The sequence below is a fragment of the Sus scrofa genome, chromosome X, assembly GCF_054392235.1.
Source record: "Sus scrofa isolate SSC_HxYL_T2T_F1_AM1 chromosome X, Sscrofa_HxYL_maternal_Yorkshire_Landrace_v2.0, whole genome shotgun sequence".
NCBI classification, from domain to species: domain Eukaryota; kingdom Metazoa; phylum Chordata; class Mammalia; order Artiodactyla; family Suidae; genus Sus; species Sus scrofa.
In genome coordinates, this window is record NC_139401.1 from 93,624,980 (window position 1) to 93,650,016 (window position 25,037).

The following is a 25,037-nucleotide window of genomic DNA, read 5'->3' on the forward strand; positions in this document are numbered from 1 at the left end:
TGTACCCTGCATCTTCACTAATCCCTACTGTCAGTAAATTGTCACAGAGAATGATTCAGAGACAAGGAAAGGAGTATTGTGGGCCCACATGTAAACCACTGAAGCTCTCCAAAAAGGATCCAAAGCGATAGGGCTAACTGTATATGAGAGAACGTGTGCAGATGACATGGCTGAAATCCAGAAACAAACCATTACATCCCAGGAGAAATCCTGTGCAGAGATTCTACTGAACAGAATTGGAAAATGTTAGGAAGTTTGGATGATAGAACATTTAAGTATGCTGAGCCCATGTGTCTACAATAGCACAGTGACCAAGCATAAAGGGGAGGCGTTTTGTCAAAAAACACAGATCTGGAGTTCCTGATGTGGAGCAGGGAGTTAAGGATCCAGAGCTGTCTCTGCAGCGGCACAGGTTCAGTCCCTGGCCCCACACAGTGGGTGAAATGATCTGGTGTTCCCACAGCTGTGGTGTAGGTTGCAGTTGCAGCTTGGATTCGATCTGTGGCCTAGGAAATTCCATATGCTGTGGGTGCAGCCAAAAAAAGTGAAAAAAGAAAAAAGACCACAGATCTGTTTGGGGCAGGGGTCAGATCTTAACTCTGCAGAAATGATAAGTGTGTAAGAACAATATGTGTTTTTTAAGCCTAAACTTGTCAGAGCAGTGATGTGATACACCTCAATGAGCTGATGAAAGAAGCTGAGGCAACAAAGGAGAACAGCCCTAGTGATCTCAGGGATAATGCAGAGATGAAACAAACGAGAGCATGGAGAGAGCTCGCCTGGGGACAGAATGTTCTGGTTAAGAATGTGACTCCAGAGGCAGGTAGAACCCCACCGCTGGCAGATGGACCTGGGACAGATGGATCTGGGACCTGGGGTCAGGAAGAAACTAAAGAGGGTGTATAGTTTACAGATGGCGCAGGGAGATACATCAGTCTTGAATCCTTCCCTTTGATGCATGCTTCCCACTTTAATGGAGGTTTAGGGACCTGAGCGTGAACTCGGCTTCACTACTGTCAGTGCTCCTGGTTCCTCACTGCCCCAGGGGACCAGCAACAGATGTGCAGGGCACGCTCCTTCTTAGTATTGTTGTGTCATTTCAGTGTATAAAGGGGCTATGCAGCATCCCATGGAAGCAAATGTGTTCCTTCCCCAATTGGTCCCACACTTGGACGGCCTTGCTCCAGTGTCCCCCGTGCTGACCCCCAGTCACCACTTCTTAGAACTTTAAGTAGGTCCCAGAGCTCCATGAGCATGCCTAGTGTGAACACAGAGGGCACCAAGAGAAGACAGGAAAAGGAAAGGATTCACTGGAAAGAAGGTTTTTCCCTCCCCCAACTCCATTACACTGCATATCATAGAGATGGCATTGAAATTCCTACGTAATATAGCTGTGTGTGGTTCCCATCCTGTTCTTACATTCCAAATACTCACTCAAATATAGTAATGCTATTGACATTTTAAAAAACATCCCTGTTAAAGGTCACAAGTTAGGATATGAAGGAAACAGACACTGGTGTTGTGGATGATGTACCAAACACTGTACTGGAATCATTTTTTTTTTTTTTCTTTACGGCTGTCCCTGTGTTATATGGAAGTTCCCGGGCCAGGGATCGAATCAGATCCAGAGCTGCGAACTATGCCACAGCTGCAGCAATGCTGGATCCTTAACCCACTGTGCTGGGCTGGGGATCAAATAGGCACTTCCACAGAGACAAGCCAAACCCCACTGTGCCACAGCAGGAACTCCTGTGCTGGGATCTTGATGAAAGTTTCCCCTTGAACTCTTCACAACACTCCCTTGAATGTAAGGACCAGGAATAGACACAAATACACACACACACACACACACACACACACACACACACACATGTGTACATGTGAGTGTGTGTTAAATAAATTAACAAGCTGGAGGATAAGAACACTTACGTGTGTATGTGTGTAGTGATATGTAGAAAAATATTATAATTTATTTAGGAAAACTCTCATATGGAATAAAGGGATATAGCAATGCAGGTTCTGGATAGTAATTATCTCTAGAGGAGAAGAAAGGGGATACAATCAGAGAGGAATAAAGTTTTTTTCCTTATCTGAATTGACCTTATAGCTCTATGCTTTTCATCTGAAATCCTTCATAAGCAGTAGCACTTTTAGAAGATACAGTTTATCGTAAATGTAATACATACTCCACTTAGCAAATGTTTAATATTTTGAGTCAACTGCCGAGTTTAAAAATATCAACATTCAGCAATCCCATCATCATTGAAATTTAGACTGTGCTATTCATTCCATTACTTTCCTCTGCCTGAACATATGCAAATGTAATGTACATGTATAATATATACATTTCCTATAACTATTATCCTACACTATATACAGTTTGGTATCCTTTTTTTTGTTATTTTGGTGTTGCTTTTATCTTAACTCTTGTCTTGAGGATTGGCATGTGGAGAAAATTTTCTGATTAAATAATAAGGTAAGTAAGATGAGATGTAACTATCCTTTTTTTCTTTTTTCTTTTTACAGTTGCACCTGCAGCATATGAAAGTTCCTGGGCTAGAGGTCAAATTGGGGCTGCAGTTGCTGGCCTACACTACAGCCACAGCAACACCACATTCGGGCTGCATCTGCAACCTATGCCACAGCTTGGGGCAGTACCAGATCCTTAACCCACTGAGCAAGGCCAGGGATTGAACCCATATCCTCATGGAGACAACATCAGGTCCTTATCCCACTGAGCCACAATGGGAACTCCTAACTACGCTTTTTAATGAAGCCTGTACCTGTGGACCCAGCTCCAACTCTTGAACAACGTATTTGATTAGAAATGACATACCAGTAGCATATTAAATAATGTTACATATCTAGGTATGCTCATAAGCTTTCTATAGACTTCCTTTCATCTGTGTGTTGATCATTCTATCCAACAGTTATAAAATCAGTTATGTGTCACAGTGTAATGCCAGGCAGTATAATCATCACTCCCATCATTCACCATTTGGATGGATGGTAGGAATAATAATAATGATACTAACATCAACAAACAATAATAAAACACACCAACAATCATAGAGCACATAATAGATAAATTGTTTGCTTAAAATCATGCAACCAACAATAATGAGTCTCAGTGTCAAATCCCACTCTTCCAACTCCAAAGCCCATGCTCCTAACCACAGTTTCTATATTGAGTGCCCGTCTGTGTTAGGACTGGGGCTAGCATGGGGAAAGGGACTCACCCAAGGTCCTGTGCTCAGTTGATAGGTCTGGCTACTGGGACACATGTTTGATGACTCCCATCTTCTGTCTAGCTGACCCGTTATTATTCTTTCTCTTCTGTACTACTTCTTCTTCCTGGGGTTCAATGAGAAATTGCTTCACTCACATCAAACTAGAAGGAAAATAAGGAGACAGGAAAGCAGGTAGAAAAAAAGAAATGATGAGATGGGACCAAAGTTCACTTCTTGCTGCTACAATTCCAGATACTGTTTCAAAGCTTCTATTTTATGAGACAGGAAAGGCAGGATGGGCCGAGAGTAATATATATCAAAGTCCCGCTACATGCCAAACATTCTTTGAGGTTTTTTTTTTTTTTTCCTTTTCTTCTTATGCCTTGAAATAGGCACACTTAGTCCCATCTTACAGATGGCCAACCTCAGATTTGGAGGTATGTAAATTTTCCAGGGTCAGATGTCTACCTTTTGCCCTCTACACAGATCAATCAGTGGCCTCCTGTTTAGATGACAGAATTCCAAGGCTTAAAGACTAAGGGTGGAGAACTCTCCTGATGTGGAATCTGGGCTGTGTCACGCTCCCCAGTGGATGTGATGATTATGGTGGGGATGAAAAGATGTTCCATGTCCTAAGAGGACTTGGTGTGGGGGCCCCAATGAATGGCTGATTCCTGAGGTGCTGAACTGGACCCAGGAAGCAGCACAAACTGTTGCCCTTTGGAAAGAGAACCTGAATGGTAGGATATTAACATGTGTAGCTACTATATGAAAGGTGTTTTACATTTTATCTCATTTAATCCTAAACTCTATTCAAGACTGATAATTATCTCTATTACCCAGATAAAGGAAAAGAAGTTTCCCAGGGAAACAATCTTATAAATTACTGCTTCAGGACTCAAAACATGAAATGACACAAGAGACTAAGTTTTTCCTCCCTCTGTCCTATGAACTAACATTCAGATTACGTCAAAACATTACTATTCAGTTATTATTTTTTAAACAATGGAGTAAAGCACTCTTTAAATAGTGAAAATCACTATAAAATGTAAAATACTATGTGAAAACCAAAAATTAAAAATCAAAACGTGTGTGGAAAGGTGGGAAAATTATTTACCACTTACATTCAGATGTAAGGTTTACATCTTTGATGTGCAAAATACTCTTAAACGATAAAGATAGATCAATAATATCAAGGGATAATGTGCATAAAAAGCAATATAAGTTCCCAATAAATACTTGGAAACATGCCGTGTCAAGTAAACAAATGAAACAAGGAACTCATAAAATATGTAGAATATGTTTCCATTTCTGCAAAAGAATACACATTAACATGGGTGAATAGGTATATGTATGTCATTAACTATGTTAACAACATTACATGCAGAGAAATATCTAGAGAGCAGGCACCAATAAATTAAAATATGATACCTGTATTATGATGAGCAGAAGATGGAGGCAGAAGGGAGATATAGAATAATTTCAATTTTGTAATATACATTTCTATATTGCTTAATGCTTGTTAAAAAACAAAAAGCGGGGAGTTCCCGTCTTGGCGCAGCAGAAATGAACCAACTAGGAACCATGAGGTTGAGGGTTCGATCCCTGCCCTTGCTCAGTAGGTTGAGGATCTGGCGTTGCTATGAGCTGTGGTGTAGGCTGCAGACGCAGCTTGGATCTGGCGTTGCTGTGGCTCTGGCGTAGGCCGGCAGCTGTAGCTCCAATTAGACCCCTAGCCTGGGAACCTCCATATGCCATGGGTGTGGCCCTAAAAAGACAAAAGACAAAAAACAAAAACAAAAACAAAGAAAGCATTAACTGGTAATTTGAAAAAGTTATTAAGATAAAGTTTTGTAAAATAGGAAAACCTACAAACCAAGCCACAAAATGATAGTATAGAAATACATTTACTGATTTAGAAGCATGTTCTATACTGTTGTATAAAAATAACATAATAAAAGATTTCTTTGATAATAATTCAATGTCTGTGGGTTGATGGGAGAGAGAGGCTACTTTCATTTAAATTTGCATTTCCATAGTGTTTAAAATCTGAAGCATTTGTTGTATAAAATGTTAAAAACATAAAATAATATGACCTGGTTTTAAATATATGTTCATTCCTTGGGAAACATGTTCACAATATACTGTTTTAAGAGAAAAGAAGCAGATCACAACAATTTATTTGATGCTATTTCTCTGTATGTGTGTGTTTCTATGTCTCAAACTTCTTCATACCTATTGCTCATATACCAACTCATGCAGCTTTCCATTTAGTTCACAAGGGCTGAGACTTAAGCCTTAGGCCCTGAAAATCCCAAGATGGGCGCAAATATAAAAAGATCACCACTGGTGTGTGGAAAATTCCAGAAAGCTTTAGCCTATACAATGGAATTCATTCACCTCCCTTAATCCCCCTTGCATCACCATACCATTTGCCAAGCTCCACTAGATGACTTTCACATCTGCAATTCTGACACACATCACCAGGTGGCATCTTTCTCCATTTTCTATGGATTATTTTTTCCCAAAGAAAAGGCATAATTTTTAGAAATAGAAACAAAATAGTTTCTTAAAAGTAGATAATTAAATAATAAGTATAGTGTAAATCCCAAATCTTTTTGAAAACTGCATATGTATTTAGAAGACTGAGAAGATGTATACTTAGTTTTGTTTCCTGTATCTACGTCTTTTCTTTATTAATGTGTATTGCCTACTGTGTGCCAGGCACTGTCCGTCCAATTCTACATCTGAATCCCGCACCTTCCCTCTCTTGATCTCTAGACCTGTATAACTAGAAATGCCCACGGGAGCAAGATGGATGTTAGCACTCACCCAAAACAGATTTCACTCTATGCAAGTGTAGTCCAAGCTTCATCCTGAGTCCTGGAAACCCAGTATCTAAACTGGAAATGATGCAGTTGAGTGGGGAAAGTGTACCACCTTGGGAAACCGAGGCATTTTATAATCTATGTCTGTTATTTTGCATAGTACTAATGGGCTACTAACTTCCGATAGGATCTCTCAGATAAAGAGTGAAGGATGCAGTAACCCTTGTGCGATTTTAGTCTTGGTTTTCCTCATGGGCATGAACTAGGGTTTTATTTTCTCTTTACTCCTTGGCTAGGTCTGGCGGTAGATCTTAGAACTGGTTTTTATGTGTGTTTTATCTGTAAGAGAGTGTTCCCTTCCATTTAGTTATCTGAGAGGTTCACGTGAGGTGACATGGAATTTCTGCTTCAAGTAAGATTTTCTATACCAGTGAGCAGGCCTGGACTAAGTTCCATTGGAGACAGAAGAGTAGAGACCAAGTTCTCAAATACAAGCACAGGACCGGGACCCTAATCTGAACATCTAATTCTCCTGATTTAGTGAAACAGTTCTTGTAGATTTCTCACATGATGGACACCTCCTCTCAGCATTCCCCTTATGCCCAGCACCCCAATATGATCCAAATTCTCTCCTCTATCTCCCGCCTATCAAAGTACACCCCTAGAGAATTTCCTCTATAGCCTGGTAGTAGAGAAAACTTGTTTAACTATAACTTAAAAGGGCAAAAAGTGATAGGTATGAATTATTTTTCATAGAAAAGTTGAGTGAGAAAAAACCATAAGCGAAATAAAATAAAAAACTAAAAATTGAAAAAATATTTACAATTTAGATCACAAATAATTATATCCTTAATATGTAGAAATTTTATGAAAAAGTGAATGCAAAAACCAACAAGATGAGAGAAAAAAAGGAGCAATAGATACAGGCAGGTATTTCACCAAAAAGATGTAGACTCAACAGCAAAAAAAAAAAAAAAGAAAAAAGAAAAAATCTTTAAACACAAGAAAAATGCTCAACCTAACTCATGATAAGCAATGTAAAGGAAAATAACTAAAATGAGATACCTCTTCTTACGAATGAGATAGTCTGTGAAGAAATAAACATTCTCATATATTGCTGGTGGTAATGTAAAATGACACTGCCCTATAGAAGCGATTTGATACTATTCAGTAAAATTACATAGGTATTTACTCTTGAAGCCAGAAATCTTTCTTTTAAGAATTTATCCCCCCAAGACAATGTAAAAATACAAGAAGTCATAATAAGCATAAGGCCATCCCTCATAGAAATCCATAACAACAGAAGAGTAGCAACAAGACAAATGTCCACCAATAGGGGGCTGGGTGAGTAATTTACATTGGAGACTACTAGGCAGCCATAAAAAGCAATGAGGACTCCCTCTCTAGATTGTTATGGAGTGATCACCAGGATATATTTTTAAGTGAAAAAAGCAAGGTGCAGAAAACATGTGTAGAGCTGCTGCTATCTAATATGGTAGCCACTAGTCACAAACAACTATAAAATTTTAATTTAAAAAATAAATGAAATTGAGAATTCAGTTATTCAGTTGAACTGGCCATATTTTAGATGCTCAGCAGCCACTTGTTGCTTCGTGGCTACAATGTTAGTTCAGATACAGGACATTCTCACTTCTGCAGAAATTTCTATGGGACAGTGCTGATGAAGAATGTGCCACATTTCACATGTGAATAGGAAAGGAGACTAATATACATATTTCATTTGCTTATATGTTTAAAATATTGAAAATTAAGGAAAGTTTTGTCTGGATATATGCCCAAGAGTGGAGTTGCTGGATCATATGGTAGTCTATGTATAGTTTTCTAAGGTACCTCCATACTGTTCTCCATAGTGGTTGTACCAGCTTACATTCCCACCAACAGTACAGGAAGTTTCCCTTTTCTCCACACCTGCTCCAGCACTTGTTTTTTGTGGACTTATTAATGATGGCCATTCTGACTGGTGTGAGGTGGTATCTCATGATAGTTTTGATTTGCAATTCTATAACAATCATGGATGTTGAGCATTTTTTCACGTGCTTGTTAGCCATCTGTATATCTTCCTTGGAGAAATGTCTATTCAGATCTTCTGCCAATTTTTCCATTGGGTTGTTGGCTTTTTTGCCATTGAGTTGTATAAGTTGCTCATATAATTTAGAGATTAAGCCCTTGTCCGTTGCATCATTTGAAACTATATTCTCCCATTCTGTAAGTTGTCTTTTTGTTTTCTTTTTGGTCTCCTTTGCTGTGTAGAAATAAACAGATTCCTTTACACAGATTCTGCTGTGTAGCACTAAGAACTATGTCTAGTCACTTATGATGGAGCATGATAATGGGAGAAAAAAGAATGTACACATATATGTGTAACTGGGTCACCATGCTGTACAGTAGAAAAAAATTGTATTGGGGAATATAAAAATTAAAAAAATTAAAAAAATAAAATGGAAAAAATAATAATAAAATATGGAAAGTTAAAACCAAAATGGACGAAAATAATTACCTCTAAGCAGATAGAGGAGCAGCCCATGATGCAAGGCAATGATGTATATTCTCCTACAAATATAATAAATATTTCCAGGATCCTTGCACTGAAAAGGTCAAGAAACAATAACCAATCCAGTAGCAATGGTCAGCTCTAGTCCCCAGATTGAATCCTCTGAAAACATTCCCCACTACAAGGAACCAGGCAGTCTTCCTTCTAGGTCTGGGTAGGGATTGTACCACATGAGTTGAGACCAAACTCTCATTGCAAAAAGCACATCAAAAAGGCTCATGCCAACCTGAAGAGGCTCCCACTGGACAAAGAGAACAATTTGAACATCAAAAAGATTAATGACTACAATGGGTTAAACCACATCAAATATATAAGCATCTAGGAGCTCATTATGGCAGCTTAAACAACTCATGGCTCACCTTCGGTGGATCCCAGGGAAAGAACTCATTATTCTGAAAAGTGGAAATAATGCAAAAGAATTATACATACATTCTTCCTACCTTCCTGTGTGTACCATACCTCAATGTAACCTCACAGTTACTTTATAGAAGAATTCCAGCTAATAAATGCAGAAGAAAGAATAGAATTAAAACATCACCTTTCTGCATCTTTAATGAAATTGAGATCTAGGCAACAATCTTCAGAGGCTGCAAAAAATATGTGATGAAGAGCAGATGGGAAATCTGAAGACGGATGAATCAGTCTGACAACACCTGAGACCCAGTAATCAATCTCAAAAACACAGGAGAGACAACCAGACAAGACGAGCCCCCAGGTGTAAGGCTACAGGAAGTACAACACCACATTTGAGGTATTCTTGCCAAAAAAACCTGAATCTGATCAAGCCTCTAAATCTACTTACCAATTTAAAGGAAATAGGAGGGGGCCAGTGGAACATAATAAATAACATAATAGTAATACAATCAGCAAAATACAGAGAGCAAACTCCACAAGAAAAAAGTTATAGTTTCTTAAGCAAATAAATTAGAAGGTTAAACAAAGAGAGAGTAGGCATTATTTAGATAAAAAAGAGACATTTCAGATATATTAAAATTAAAATCACAGGAGATACTACCACACATGGACTAGAAGAACAAGAATGAAAAAGGTAGAGTTCCCATTGTGGTACAGTGGAAACGAATGCAACTAGGAACCATGAGGTTGCAGGTTCAATCCCTGGCCTTGCTCAGTGGGTTAAGGATCTGGCATTGCCATGAACTATGGTGTAAGTTGCAGGCGTGGCTCAGATCTGCCATTGCTGTGGCTGTGGTGTAGGCCAGCGGCTATAGCTCCGATTTGACCCCTAGCCTGGTAACCTCCATATGCCGTGGGTATGGCCCTAAAAAGACAAAAGACAAAAAATAAATAAATAAAAATAAAAATAAAAATAAAGTAGTTTAAAAAAAAGAATGAAAAAGGTGGAAAATACCAAGTGTTGGCAAGGACAAAGAGCAAATAGAACTTTCATAATCTGCTGGTGGTGAATATAGATTGGAACAGCTACTTTAAAAAATTCATTGGAAGTATCTACTGAACTGAACATACACCTACTCAGAAATGCCACTCCTAGGTACATGCCCAAGAAATGAAAAAAAAAAATCCATCCAAGAAAGTTCATGGCTCCATTATTCAATATTCAGTCACAAAACTGGAAAAAACTGAAATCTCCACAACAGATAAAAATATTGTGAAATATCCATACAATGCATTTTGTTTTTATAATCGTTCCCTTTCTGTTTTTCTTAAAACTCAAGTGCACACTAGAATGACTCCTGAAGTCTAATTTCCACAGAAAGAGATATGAACCCAGCCTAACGTTAACCACTGTGGGCTGAGATAGTTCAAAAAATGTCTTTTTTCTTCTTCCTAGGTATACTGGTTCAGAATGTGGGCTTTAGAGACCAAGTCCTACCACTAGTTCTGTCACTTACAAACTGTGTGAGTTTGAATACTCTTCCTTCACCCTTTAGTCACTCAATTGTCTCATCTGCAAAACCAAGATTATATGGTACTGACTGTAGAAGAAAAAAAACATTTAAACAATATTGCTTTGTGTTTTGGTTTTTTACAAGGATACATGTTCAAGAATCACATTATTTTAAAAATTCAAGTGCAGGAGTTCCCGTCGTGGCGCAGTGGTTAACGAATCCGACTAGGAACCATGAGGTTGTGGGTTCGGTCCCTGCCTTTGTTCAGTGGGTTAACGATCCGGCGTTGCTGTGAGCTGTGGTGTAGCAGACGCGGCTCGGATCCCGAGTTGCTGTGGCTCTGGTGTAGGCCGGGGGCTACAGCTCCGATTCGACCCCTAGCCTGGGAAACTCCATATGCCGTGGGAGCGGCCCAAAGAAATAGCAAAAAGACAAAAAAAAAAAAAAAAAAAAAAAAAAGAAAAAGGTTTCATAGAAAAGATGTTTGAAATGTCTTTGGAAAAAAATAAAAAATAAAAATTCAAGTGCAGAGATGCTGTTATACTGTACTCTGTGATCTTGGGAGAGTAAAAGTCTCTCACTGACTTTTCTGTAAAATGGTCAAAAAAACAATCATCTGTACCTCATGGGTTGTTGCTTTGAGAATTAATTAACACATGAAAAATCTTAGAACAGTGCTAGACATACAGTAACAACTCAATAAATCTAGGTTTTTTTTAAAAGAAATACAAGTTGAGATTTTTATCATTATGATAGTTTGAGTTTGTATGTGTCTTTACTTAATGATCTAACAACTGAATCCTATTCACTGAAGGATAGATTTTGTACATCACTAACTTTCACTATAACCACTGTTGGATACCTAACTAATTATCATGAAGACGTCTCAAGGCAGTTAGAACAACTGATCTTAGGGAAACACACCACCATTTCTGTATGTAGCTGAACAAAAAGCCGAGGGCTCATCCTGGATCTTGCCTTATCCTCATATTAACCTCCTGCAAACACACAGGCATTACAGGTCCATTCTGTCCTACCTCCAGTGCACTGGCCCTCCCTTCTCACCTAGGAGCACAAATTGTTTTTCCACACAGGACCACAAAAACTCCACAATATTCCTGGGTGGTCTGGAGCACTGAGTACTGTTACCCTGTTGTATAGAAGACAATGGCGGGAAGGGTGGGGACTTACCTAAAGTGTCCCAATGATGGGGCCCAATTTCCTCACTCCTGCTCTAGGAACCTGTCTAGTAGACTCAACATCATACTTGGTTCTTTTCTATTGGCTCTTTCCCCTGGGGCTCAGAGTCCACACCCTTCTCTGATCCTTCAGTAGAAGGGAAGGGGATAAGACAGCACATGGAATAGAGAGGAACGTAAGAAGAAGGGAAAGCACATGACATACAGGGGAAGGGGCGAGGAGGCTCTGTCTGTCCCCTCTCAGTTCACTGGACACTGTGCAGTGACGCTTTGCCTCTTCCCCCTCCACACACAGCTGTGATACTGAAGCTCATGTGTCATGGACATGTGCTTATCCCTGCTTGTGTTACACTCCTCAGTAGTCACCCTGAAGGTCATGCTATTATGTTAATGTCTGAGGCATCACATTGACAGAGTGAAGGAGGTAAAGTTGGAACAGAAAACTAACATTTTGAGGCCCCGCTAGATGCCACACAGGATAGGTTGTAATTTTTTGGACTTTTTCTCTTCAAATCCTCAAAGCAATTCTCTGGGGTGGGTATCATTACTTCCTTTCTACAGACTGGGAGACTGTTGGGCTCTGAGAACAAAGTACCTGATCAAAAAATTCTAGGGAGGTGTCAATGGACCTAGAAGCCAACTTGAAGGGACTAACACTGGCCAATTCTGTGACAATTTGAGCATCAAAATACAAATAATAGTAACAGATGTAAAAAAGGTAACACTTTGAGCAAAGTAGGAATCTGTGAGTCATACTGACGTAAATAAACACATGGATAAATATATAAATAAAGGAGAGAGGAAAGCTCTACCCTACAGTCAAATGCCAACTAATAAAACTGGAAGTTATGAATTAGAAAAGTAACACTTGACAACTATCATAGTAACAAATGACTCAGCCAAGAATTTTTTCAAAAAAGTATGATCTGTCTGCACTAAATCCCACAGCAGTCACCGAGCCACCGTGGTAACCAAGCTGGCCAAGGAAAGCTGAGAAAAAAAACAGTAACCCAATTTGGTGCCTAATATGTGCCAGGAACTGAACAGGACACAGGCACACACATATACGCATATGCTCTCTCCCTCTCTCTCACTACCCAAGACTTTGCCTTATCCTCCCTAGACCCTATTTTTAAAAGGAAAATAGTTCAGGACACCCCGGGAGCAGGACACCACACTCACTGGGGCCGGGGCGGGGGAGGGGGGGAAACACCCCAAGGGCCCATCTCTCTGCCTCACCAGACAGCCCAGGCACCGATTCCCAAAGCTGGAAAGGCACGACTTGGATCCCTTTGTCTCCCCACACCCCAGGGCTATTCAGCCCCCACCGCGGGGACCCACACCCTCAACTGAGTCCTGAACACCTGAAGGCGGGACCTGATTTTTCTTGTCAGGCCACGTCTGTCTCTATAGAAAAGTCGTCACGGTCGGTCGCCATATTGACGTCATGTTTCTATGGCAACCGCGATGCGCTGGCCAGTCCCCCCCCCACACACCGGAAATGCTACTACACACTCCACCCACCTGGCTTTTCGCTTGAAAGCAAAACGCCTTCGCTCTTCAGGCGGCAACATGAGAAAGCATTCTAATTAGAAGACCTAGACTGGCGTCCAGGCAATTGGCGGAATTCTGCCTGGTTTGGTGGAACAGACCGTGTCCCTGCTGTAAGGAATTTTGTTTGTTCTAAAGAGACAGTAGAGTAGTATTTTCAATGTGCAGAGACCCAAGGAAGTATCCTAGGATTCTTGGAGATGAGCTAGTCCTCACAGGATGAACCTGTAAAATCACAAGCCATGCTAAGCAGTTAGTTTATCTGTGGCAGAATACTAAGACACTATAATTATGTGACTGAATGATGTAGAAATATCAAAAAATGGTTGATGATCTTCTCTTGCCACAAATACTTCAGAAAATTCATCCTGCCTGACAGAAATGGTTCCCAAACTTCATTCTACACATTTTTTTTTGTCTTTTTAGGGCCACACCTGTGGCATATGGAGGCTCCCAGGCTAGGGGTCTAATCGGAGCTACAACTGCTGGCCTAGGCCAGAGCCACAGCAGTGCCAAATCCGAGCCACGTCTGCGACCTATACCACAGCTCACAACAATGCCAGATCCTTAACCCACTAAGCAAGGCCAGGGATCGAACCTGCAACCTCATGGTTCCTAGTCAGATTCGTTTCTGCTGCACCATGATGGGAACTCCCATTCTACACATTTTACTTCTTGCTGTTACATTTTCAGGTGGTCTCTATGGCAGTTAAACTTTGGTTTAGATCAAAGTCATTTTTTTCTCTGGGTGAGAGGAGAAAGATGAGCCAAGATTTACATTTGTTCAAGTCCTACTACATGCTGTACACTCTATACAGGATTTCCCATTTGTACCTCACAACAGTTCTGTAAGAAAGACATCATAGGTCTCCTTTACAGATGACCATGTACAGGCTAACAGAGGTAAAACAAGTATTCCAGAATCACCCATGAAGTTAGGGGCAAAATGAGGTTCACAACTTAGTGTTCAAGCAACTTTCAGTTTTGGACAGGAACGGAGAACTTAGCGTTTGGCTCTCTATGGATTCACATCCGCTCCCGACTTTTTACTTTTGCTGCCCTTAAGGTCACTAACTTTCTTTTGCAGGGATGAGTGCGGTCCTTCTTGAGATTTCATTGATAGCTGTTATATTTCTGAATAGTTATACATAGGTGTCAGTGAAACGAACTACCATGTGAACAAAAAGAATGCATTTGGAAAACCAATTTAATTCCAGTGCAACTTTTACAAAAGTCTCAAAGTTTAAAATATGTTTGTGTTGTTAGTAAAGCCATGCCATTTGTTATCTAATAGTGTTTTTTAAACAATAATTTCAGAGAACCAGGATCAGTAATTTTTCCAAAATGCTTATTTGAGAAATGTTCACTAAAAGTCTATTCACTATAAATATAGACAGATCAAAAAAGTGGGGCTCAGCTTTTGCCCTTATCACAATATACCATGGATTATTATTATTATTTATTTATTTATTTTATTTTTTTGTCTTTTTGCCATTTCTAGAGCCGCTCCCGCGGCATATGGAGGTTCCCAGGCTAGGGGTCCAATCGGAGCTGTAGCCTCCGGCCTACGCCAGAGCCACAGCAACTCGGGATCCGAGCCGCGTCTGCAACCTACACCACAGCTCACGGCAACGCTGGATCGTTAACCCACTGAGCAAGGGCAGGGACCAAACCCGCAACCTCATGGTTCCTAGTCGGATCCGTTAACCACTGCTCCACGACAGGAACTCCGCCATGGATTATTTTTTAAGTTTTATCGAATTATAGTTGTTTACAATGTTGTAACAATTTCTGCTGTACAACAAAGTGATTCAGTTATACATACACACATATATATATATATCAACTTTTTTCAGATTCTTTTCCCATATAGGTTATTACAGAATACAGAGTAGAGTTCCCTATACACACCATCCATTCCATAATATGCCATACACTCTTTTTTTTTTTTTTTTTTTTGCCTTTTTAGGGCTGCACATGCAGCATATGGAGGTTCCCAGGCTAGGGGTCTAATTGGAGCTACTGCTGCCGGCCTATGCCACAGCCACAGCAACGTGGGATCCGAGTCTCATGGTTCCTAGTTGGATTCATTTTCGCTGCGTCACGAAGGGAACTCCAGCCATACCTTCTTAACAGAGGCAACATCTCCCCCGAGGAACTGAAAATTGATTTTTAAGGGTGAAGAGATTTTAGGTAGCACTTTGTTTTTTTGTCCTCTGAAAGATCAAGGTGCACAAACAGATATACACCACACCCCTGGTATTAATATCACATTCAATGGATGGGGCAATGATTCGGGAGAAAAAAGTGTATAAAAGTCTCCATAAAGTAGACGATAATGAAAGAAGGTTGAGAAACATTGTATATACTCAGTGACCCAATATGTGCATGATGGGCCACCAGGGTTATGGACTGGTCATTTTACACTTCCTCATAGATGCTCATTCCTCAGCAGCCAATCTTGGTGGTGGTGGTGGTGGTGGTGGTGGTGGTGGTGGTGATGGTGATGATGATGATGATGATGGAGAAAGTGAAATCTTGTCCATGGGGTCAAGAGACCTGGGTAGGGGGACCATATGAATTGACTGGTTTTTAAGGTGGCAGACAGAGGCTCAGTCAGAAGAATAGGTGTTTCCTCTGGAAAAGATGGTCTGGAGAGTAGGATATTAATGTTTTTAAAGCTAATGTAAACAAATGGAACTCTAAATTGTGTCTCCTTTAATTTTAACATTTATTAAAGTTACATGTTATTAAGTCCATAATTCAGATCAGACCATACTAAGTTAGGAGATGGTTAAGTAAAAGGGAAACTTCTTTGCAAATCCTTGCTCGGTAGTTAAAGCTGGAATTACTCTAGAGCTTTTCTCAATGTATCTGGGAAATTGATGCTCTCCAATATACTGATTATGTTTTTTTTATAGTGAATTGTATTATTTTTAAATTAAAATAGTATTGTAATTAAAAACATCTTTGTGGCACAAAATCAGCAAAGCATGTCTGAAGAAGCTACAGTAAATATTTTCAAATTATATGGGGCTAATTCTTGTGATATATAACAGATGGGCAAATGATGTGGTAGGCAGCCTTCAAGAAGACACTCAGTGATCCACATCTCTGTATTCATGCCTTTTTTTTAAACAGGAGAAAATGAAAGCTTAATAACATGTATACATGGGAGAGACCCAGGAAAAGGGAATAACTCTATTCATGCCCTTTTGTAATCACTTATCCCTGAATGCTGGCTGGGATTAGCTGCATCTACTGAATAGAATACTTGTGAAGTGATGGGATGCCACTTCTGAGATTAGTTACAATAGGCTATGGCTTCATTTGAGGTACTCTTTTATGCTCACTCTAAGGAAAGCCAGTCACTATGCTGTGTGTTGCCCACATGTCAAGGAACCAGTGTCTCTGGCCAGCAACCAGTGAGGCCCTGAGGCCTGCCAAAAAATGTAAATGAGAGCTTAGAAGTGGGTTCTCATCCAATTGATCCTTAAGATGACAGAAGCTGTAGATTATACTTTAATTGCATTCTTGTGGGAGACTCTGGGCTAGAAGCATCCAGCTAAGCCACATCCAGATTCCTAACCCCCCAAAGTGGTAAAATAATACTTGTTTGTTACTTTAAGCTGCTTTAATTTTGGAGTATGTTGTTATGTACCAATAGATAACTAATACATATATAATCTCGTAATATTTATAAAGAGCAATTACATGTTCAATGAACATTTTAAACCATTTATTTAATGAAAAACAATGAAAACTGGAGATACACGCTTTTAGATGAAAAAAGGCCTGTTGTAGAACAAAAGGGATAATGTAATACTAATACTGAAGAAGAGGTATGTGTATTTTGTGTACCTGTGACTATATGATAATAATTCACCTATAAAGAAATGTATCTGGTGAGCATGCAACAACCCATTGATAGTGAACACCTGTGTTTCAGAGTGTGCGAATTAGGCAAGAGTGAGATTTGGGTGATTTCATTTTATGAATATATCTATTTTTATATGTAAGTATGTAAATTAATACATGATATGTAAATAAACATAAATTTAATGTTTAGAATATAATATTGCTTGAAATATGATAAACAGGACATAGTACTAAAATAAAAATTTTAAAACAGAAATTATATTGAAAGAGCTTAAGAAATAATTTACTGATTTTATTGTTTTGGAAATATGTGCAAAGAATACCATTTTATAGAGAAAGAAGCCCCTTATAGTTTTTGACAATGGCTCTATATGTTTGAGTGTACAGCAGTGTGTTTCTGTTTCTGAAACTTGATAGTATCTGCGAGGTTCTTACCTCAAATTCTTTCACTCTAAATATTCATGGGCTGTAGCCATTGTGATTGGGGTCAAATCCACAATGTGTGCTATAGATACATCATTACTGTCGTTGACATTTTACTGGTTCTAAGTGTAGAAAATTTCACTCCCTCTAAACCCATTTACCCTTCACCATTTATATAGAGTTGTCTTAAATATGTCCTTGACACACATTGAGAACTACGTCAAATAATGTTATACTTTTTGCTCATTTTTATTCATGTTTTTGCTTGTTTGTTGTTCTTTCTTCCTTCCTATTATTCTTTCTTCTATCAATTCCTTTCTGTTTTAAGAACATCCATTAACCATTGTTATAGTTCTTAACATCTGCTGATATAAATTCTTAGTTTTACTTCATGTGAAAATGTCTTTAATTCTCCTCCATTTCCGAAGGATATTTTAACTGGATATAGAATTCAAGGCTCACAGTTTTTTACTTTAAGCACTTGAAAAATGTTGTGTCACTTTCTTCTGAACTTCGTTCTTTCTGATAAAGAATTTATCATGATTCAAATTATTTTTTTCTTCTACAGGTATGCATCATTTCTCTCACCCTGTTTTTAATGTACTTTCTTTGTATTTAGTTTTCTGAAATTTGATTATGATTTTTCTTTTTGCAGATTTCTTTGGGTTTCTCTTGTTTGGGATTCACTTAGATTCTTGAATATGTAGGCTTATGTCATTTGCAAATTTTGAAAGTTTTCAAACATTATTACTTTGAATATTTTTCCACCCATACACTCTTTCTTCTTTCCTTTGATGACATTAATGGCATAAATGATAAATCTTTTTTTTTATAGTCTCATTAGTTCCTGATGCTTTGTTCTTTTTATTTTTGGTCTATTTTCTCTCTGTTGTTCAGAGCGGGTAATTTATATTGTCTATTTTCAAGTTTACTTATTCTCCCTTCTGTCTTTTCCATTCTGCTGTTGAACCCATTCCCATTTACTAAGTTTTTTTTTTTCAGGGAGCAGTCTGAAATACCTGTTTAATTATTTAATATTTAACTTTTAAATCAAATTATAAATACAAATAAAGTACGAAGTCATTTTGGAATTCTTTTTTTTTTTTTTTTTTTTTTTTTTTGTCTTTTTGCCTTTTCTAAGGCTGCTTCCGTGGCATATGGAGATTCCCAGGCTAGGGGTCTAATTGGAGCTGTAGCCACTGGCCTACGCCAGAGCCACAGCACTGCAGGATCTGCCCTACACCACAGCTCACTGCAATGCCGAATCCTCGGCCCACTGAGCAAGGCCAGGGATCGAACTTGCAACCTCATCGTTCCTAGTCAGATTCGTTAACCACTGAGCCACAACGGGAACTCCTGAAAGTCTTATTTTTAAAACAACCTTGCACCCTATTGCTTTTTTTTCACAGAAAGCCCATTTAATTGTTTGCCACTTAAAAAAATTAATATCCTTATTTTTTAGAAAAAAATTAGGTTCAGATCAAAATTAAACAGCACAGAGTTCCCATAAACTGTTTTTCCTCCAGATACATGGTCCCCTATACCATCAACATCCTATACCATTCCATGTGAGTATGATGCATTTGTTACAATCAATGAGCCAACAATGACACCTCATTATCAATCAAAGTCCATAGTTTACATTAGAGTTCACTTTTGGTGTTGTACATAATATGTCTGGATAAATGTAAAATGATATATATTCACCATTTTATCATCATACAGGATAGCTTCACTGGCCTAAAATTCCCTGTGCTCTATCTATTCAGCCCTCCTTTTCCCTAATCCCCCAGAAACCACTGATGTTTTTATGGTCTCCATAGTTTTTAATCTTCCGAAATGTTGTATAGTTGGAATCATACAGCATGTAGTCTTTTCAGACTGTCTTCTTTCACTTAGTAATATGCATTTAAAGTTCATCCATGTCTTTTTAGCATTGAATAATATTTCATTGTATGAATATCCCACAGTTCAATTATCCATTCACCTGCCATAGGACATCTTGGTTGCTTTCAAGTTTTGCCAAAAGTGAATAAAACTGCTATAAACATCCATGTTCAGGTATTTTTATGGACATTAATTTTCAGCTCCTTTGGGTAAATACCAAGGAATGTGATTGCTGGATCACATGGTAAGATTATGTTTACTTTTGCAAAAAAACTGCCAAACTGTCTTTCAAAGTTACTGCATTATTTTGCATTTCTACAAGCAAAGAATGGGAGTTTTCTTTTTTTATGACCACACCTGCAGCATTATGGAAGTTCCTGGACCAGAGATTGAACCCACACCTCCACAGCGACCCCAGCCATTGCCATCAGATTCTTAACCCTCTATGCCAAGGCGAAATTCCTAATGAATGAGTGTTTTTATTCCTCCACATCCTTCTCAGCACTTGATGTCAGTGTTTTGGATTTCTGACATTCTAATAAGTTTGTAGTAGAATTTCATTGTAGTCTTAATTTGCAATTCCCTAATGACATTTAATGTTGAACGTTTTTTACCTGCTTTCTATTTTTGCTTTTTGTATATCTTCTTTAGCGAGGTGTCTGTTCATATAATTGGCCCATTTTAAAACTGGGTATTCATTTTCTTTCGGTGAATCATAACTTTTTTGAAGTATATTTTGTATGTCAGTCCTATATCGCTCCTGCTGCTTGTCTTCTCATTATCTTGATACATTGCTATTTTCTTTCTTTTTTCTTCTAATGTCATCAATTGAATTGTATAATAACTCCCACACAATGTTATAGGAAATAAGTTGGCATGTGTTGTTATTGTCTTTAACAGGAAAGCCTCTAGCGCTTCCCCATTTAGTAGGACACTGGCTTTCTGGCTGAAGTGTATATATACTTTCTTGTTAAGAAAATGCCCACTGATTCTCATTTCAAAGAGTTTGTTGATTTTTAAGCATGAATGGGTGGTGATGTTTTCAAATACCTCTCCTGCATCTATAGAGGTAAGCGTTTTTCTCCTTGACTTTATCATTACACTAGATTATATTAATGGATTTCCTGAAATTGAAATAGTCTTGTGTTCTTAGAATAAGTTCTACATGTTATGATTTACTTTTTTAGGTGCTATGGGATTGTGTTTTATTTATTTTATATTTATATTATATAATTTATTATTATATTTTACTTCAGAATATTCATTCATATTCACATATGAAATGATTTTATAATTTTCATTTTCTTGTCTTTTTTGGCTGCACCTGCAGCATATGGTAGTTCCCAGGCCAGCCACAGCTGTAGCAACACCAGATCCTTAACCCACTGCACCACAGCAGGAACTCCAATATAATTTTCATTTTTGATGTAATCTTTACTAGGCTTTGAAATCAATTATATACTTGCTTCATCATAAGAATTTGGAACTGTTTCTTCTTTTCAATACCCCTGGAATAGTTAAAGTAGTATTGGGATTATTTTATCTTTAAGGTTTTGGTAGAATTTTTCCATGGAGGCATCTGGGCCTGCTGCCTTTTCAGGGGAGAAATTTAACCAATTTCTTTATTTCTTTAATTTAATTGGTGCATTTAAACTTTCTATCTCTACTTGGATAAATTTTTATAAGTTGCATTTTTCTAGAAATTCATATTCTTCATCTGTGTTTTCAAATGTATTTAAATTGAATTGTGAAAATTATTCACTTAGGAGTCTTTAAGATTTCCTTTAACTAGATGACTATTTCTCCCTTGTATTTTAGATTCATTTCCCCCTATTTTCTTAATTAATTTACCCAGTTATTTGTTCGTTTTGTTAATTAATCCAAAATAAACCTATATAAGTTCTGCTGTAGTTTTTTCTAACTCATTCATTTTTACTTTTACCTTTAATGATTCTTTCCTTCTGCATTCTTTTCCTTGTTTGTTTGTTTATTTATTTATTTATTTTATTTTTGCTTTTTAGGGCCACATGCATGGCATATGGAGGATCCCAGGCTAGGGGTCCAAGAGGAGCTATAGCTGCCAGCCTACACCACAGACGCAGCAACACGGGATCCAAGCCACATCTGCGACCTACACCACATCTCACTGTAACGCCAGATCCTTAACCCACTGAGTGAGGCCAGGTATCAAACCCGTAACCTCATGGTTTCTAGTCGGATTCATTTTCACTGCGCCATGACGGGAACTCCTGCATTTATTTTTTACTTATATTGCAGTTCATTATCAGGCTTTTGGGTTGAATATTAAGTTCATTTCTTTTAATTTTTATTGATACTATTATTTAATGCTAAAAAATTTCCTCTGACAATTGCTCTATCTGTAGATTCTGATATGTTGTATTATCATTATCATTTTTGTAATCAAATTGTGCAACTTTAATCTATTTCCATTTTGTCCCAAATTTGTCTAAGAGTCTCAGATACAGTCAGTTTTCATAACTATTCCATGCTTATCTGAAATATAGTTTTGTTCACTAAAATCAGGCATCAGAATTCAATACATAAAATCTACCTTTGGATTATGTACTTCAGATCTTCTCTATTCTTAACTGAAATTTTTTGTCCACTTGAATATTCTTGGACTGAGGCAAGTATAGTAGAATCATATATTGTTGGTGTGTTTTTTTCAATTTCTCTTTACACCTCCTGTTGTTTTTATGAATATTTTTATATGTCTTGTACATAATATTAATAACACATCTTCCTTGTGAACTTTAGTGTTTACAGTTATCTTGTGCTTTTAAAAATCTCTCTCAATCCATTTTGATCTCACTCCTTAAACATTACCTTTCTTTTTATTTGCAAACTACCTTGTATATATTTGCTTATTTAAAAAAATTTAACCTCTCTGACTGTCTTTAAGTATATATCTTGAAAAATTATTGTGTTGTATTTTGCTTCAGTAGGCAATATGAGAATTTTTTTTTCTTTTAATGGGTGAGTTAAGCTCATGTACATGTATTTGACATGACTAATGTGTTTAGGCATTTGGGTTCAGTTCTGTTATATGGATTATACACATATAGAAATTATCTATATATATATTTATATGTATATATGTGTGGGTATGTATGTACATATATATGTATACATATACACAAAGAATAGAGAGATAGGTAAATGATATCGGTAGATAATGCACATAAAGCAATATACGTTCTGATAAAACTTTCTAAATTATGCCATATTACAACAGCTAAAGAAATTTAATTTGATATCTTAGGCTATCATGATGAGTAAAAAATCATGAGGCTGAAAATTATATATATGAAAAAGGAAATTATATACATGATCTTAAGCTTACAAATGATGTACGTATATTCATTGTTATATGCATGCGTAACACAATAATGAGAGGATGCTGACAAAATATATTTTCAAAAAATTAATGACTAGTGGTGTTACTAATTAATCGCATGTTTACTTCTGGACTTTACTACATTTTCCACATTTTCTAAATTAGTTTGGCTCATTTTAAAAATCAAACTTAAAGCTATAGAAACATTAATTGTTATTAGACAGTTCAAATATTTAAAAAGTTATAGAAAATAATAAATAGACTTCTTTACTCAATTTAAGAAATAAAACATTCTTTTGCAGTTGAAACTCAATTTAAAGCTTTCTATGATTACATTAGCCTCCTTCTTTTCATAGGTAACTACTCTAATGAATCTGAGTTTTCATTCTTAGAAACTTTCTTTATAGTTTTTTTACATATGTATTATATTCCTAAGCAAAAAATGGTACTGTTTTGTTGCATGTGTTTATCTGTAGATGTCTGGATAAATGATCGAAAAGGAGGAAGAACAACAAGAAAATAGAGAACAAATATGCATAACAGTTTGATAATGTGACCTGTATATATGCCTTCCTCACAATGTGTATTCTCTTTCAGAACTTCTAAAATGGACACACCCATTATTTTCTCAGTTTATATGCTGTAGGAGAACTAACAGAAATTGCACACGCTGTTTGCACTTTTCCCCTGATGTATTCAAAAACAATGTTTCAGCATTTCCTGAACATGAAACATCTTCATATTTGCCCAGACTTAAATTTCTATCTTTCATTCATGCTGTTACTACTTTAAGCCTATATATTCAGAGCTTTATCTGGGCCATCCTGGTGAAAGAAGACAGTGAGTGCAGGAAGTTAGTTTTTCCCATGTCCAGACTAATACCCATAGTCTTCGGTTGGTATACAAATGCATCCCATTCTGAACTTTAACTGATTTTGTGTTATGAGTACTGGTTATGTGTATACGGTTGGCTCTTTGTATCCATGGATTCCACACCTACAGATTCAACCAACTGGCAGTAGAAAATACTTGAAAAAAATTCCAGAAATTTCCACAAAGCAAAACTGGTATTTGCAACATATTGGCAACTATTTACATGATATTTACATTGTATTAGGCATTATAAGTAATCTAGAATTGATTTAAAGTATACAAATCAAAGAAAGGAAATGCATTGATTATATGCAAATACTACACCATTTTATACATTTTATGTAAGGAACTTCAGCATCCATGAATTTTGCTATCCATGGGGCATCCTGGAACCAATCCTCTGTGAATACTGAAGGATGATAGTATTTTTCTTTCCTTTTATTATTTTTAGTTGCACAGGGAAAATGTTTCAAAGTTGTTTTAGTCTGGATGGGTCAATTGCCCTGGGGCCCTAGGTTGAAAGAGCCTGTGATTAAACTTTTACTCTGAAAGCCTCTATTTAAGAATTCTCTCTTTCTTGAAGCTGTGGGGCTGAGTGATGAGCATCAGTGCAAACTCCCTCCCTCACCTGTGGCACTCACTTCTTGGCTTATTGAGTGGTTAATCCTGGTTTCAATGAGAGGGGATTTATTTGGTAGAGAACAGAAAGAAGCTTGTTGTGAAACTACTTTGATCTTATGACCTTATCTAATAGGCAGAGAAGAGGAGACATCATCTAACTGTGGAATGTAGGTTTATTTGAGAGACAGGCTTGTCCTTGCTATTCTCTTGGGCATCTGTAATTTCCCTGAAGCTGCCAAATGGGGATTGTCAGGTGGTAACCTTGGTTTAGGGATGGCTGCCATTTCTGACAAAGAGTTACTTTCCTATGGAAATGGCTAGGAAGTTCTTACTTATCTTTTCACTTCCAAAACCAAGACACTTTGATGCAGGTTTGATCCCTAGCCTTGCTCAGTGGGTTAAGTATCCAGCATTGCCACAGGCTACAGCATAGGTCACAGACGCCGCTCAGATCTGGTGTTGCTGTGGCTATAGTGTAGGCCTCAGCTACAGTTCCAATTCGACCCCTGGCCCAGAGAACTTCCATATCCTCAGATACAGCAGTAAAAAGAAAATAAAAAGAGAAGAAACCGTTAAAAGTCTACTACTCTTGGATAAGCACTGTTATCATTTGAACATACATATTGTTTTCAGAATCCTATACAATTATAATCATATATTTAAGAGTAGTAATGAGATGATATCCTACTTACAGTTTTATAAACTGATTTTAGACAAACATCATATTATCAATGTCAATCCATGCCAA

General features: G+C 37.6%; 1 protein-coding gene across 17 annotated transcripts in view; it reads right to left on the minus strand.

Annotated features, from left to right (window-relative positions):
• The window catches only part of ZMAT1 (zinc finger matrin-type 1), a 162,906-nt gene extending 149,822 nt beyond the window's left edge, over positions 1–13,084 (minus strand). For 10 of the 17 annotated variants that reach the window (XM_085006902.1, XM_085006899.1, XM_085006889.1 and 7 more), the window contains exon 1: positions 3,240–3,516. The gene's annotated coding sequence lies outside the window, so the exon portion shown is untranslated. Of the gene's footprint in view, positions 1–3,239; positions 3,518–6,062; positions 6,134–12,936 lie in introns of those variants that run through there. The other 7 variants (XM_085006893.1, XM_085006900.1, XM_085006891.1 and 4 more) reach the window with 2 other exon arrangements.
• Between the last annotated feature and the right edge of the window lie 11,953 nt (positions 13,085–25,037).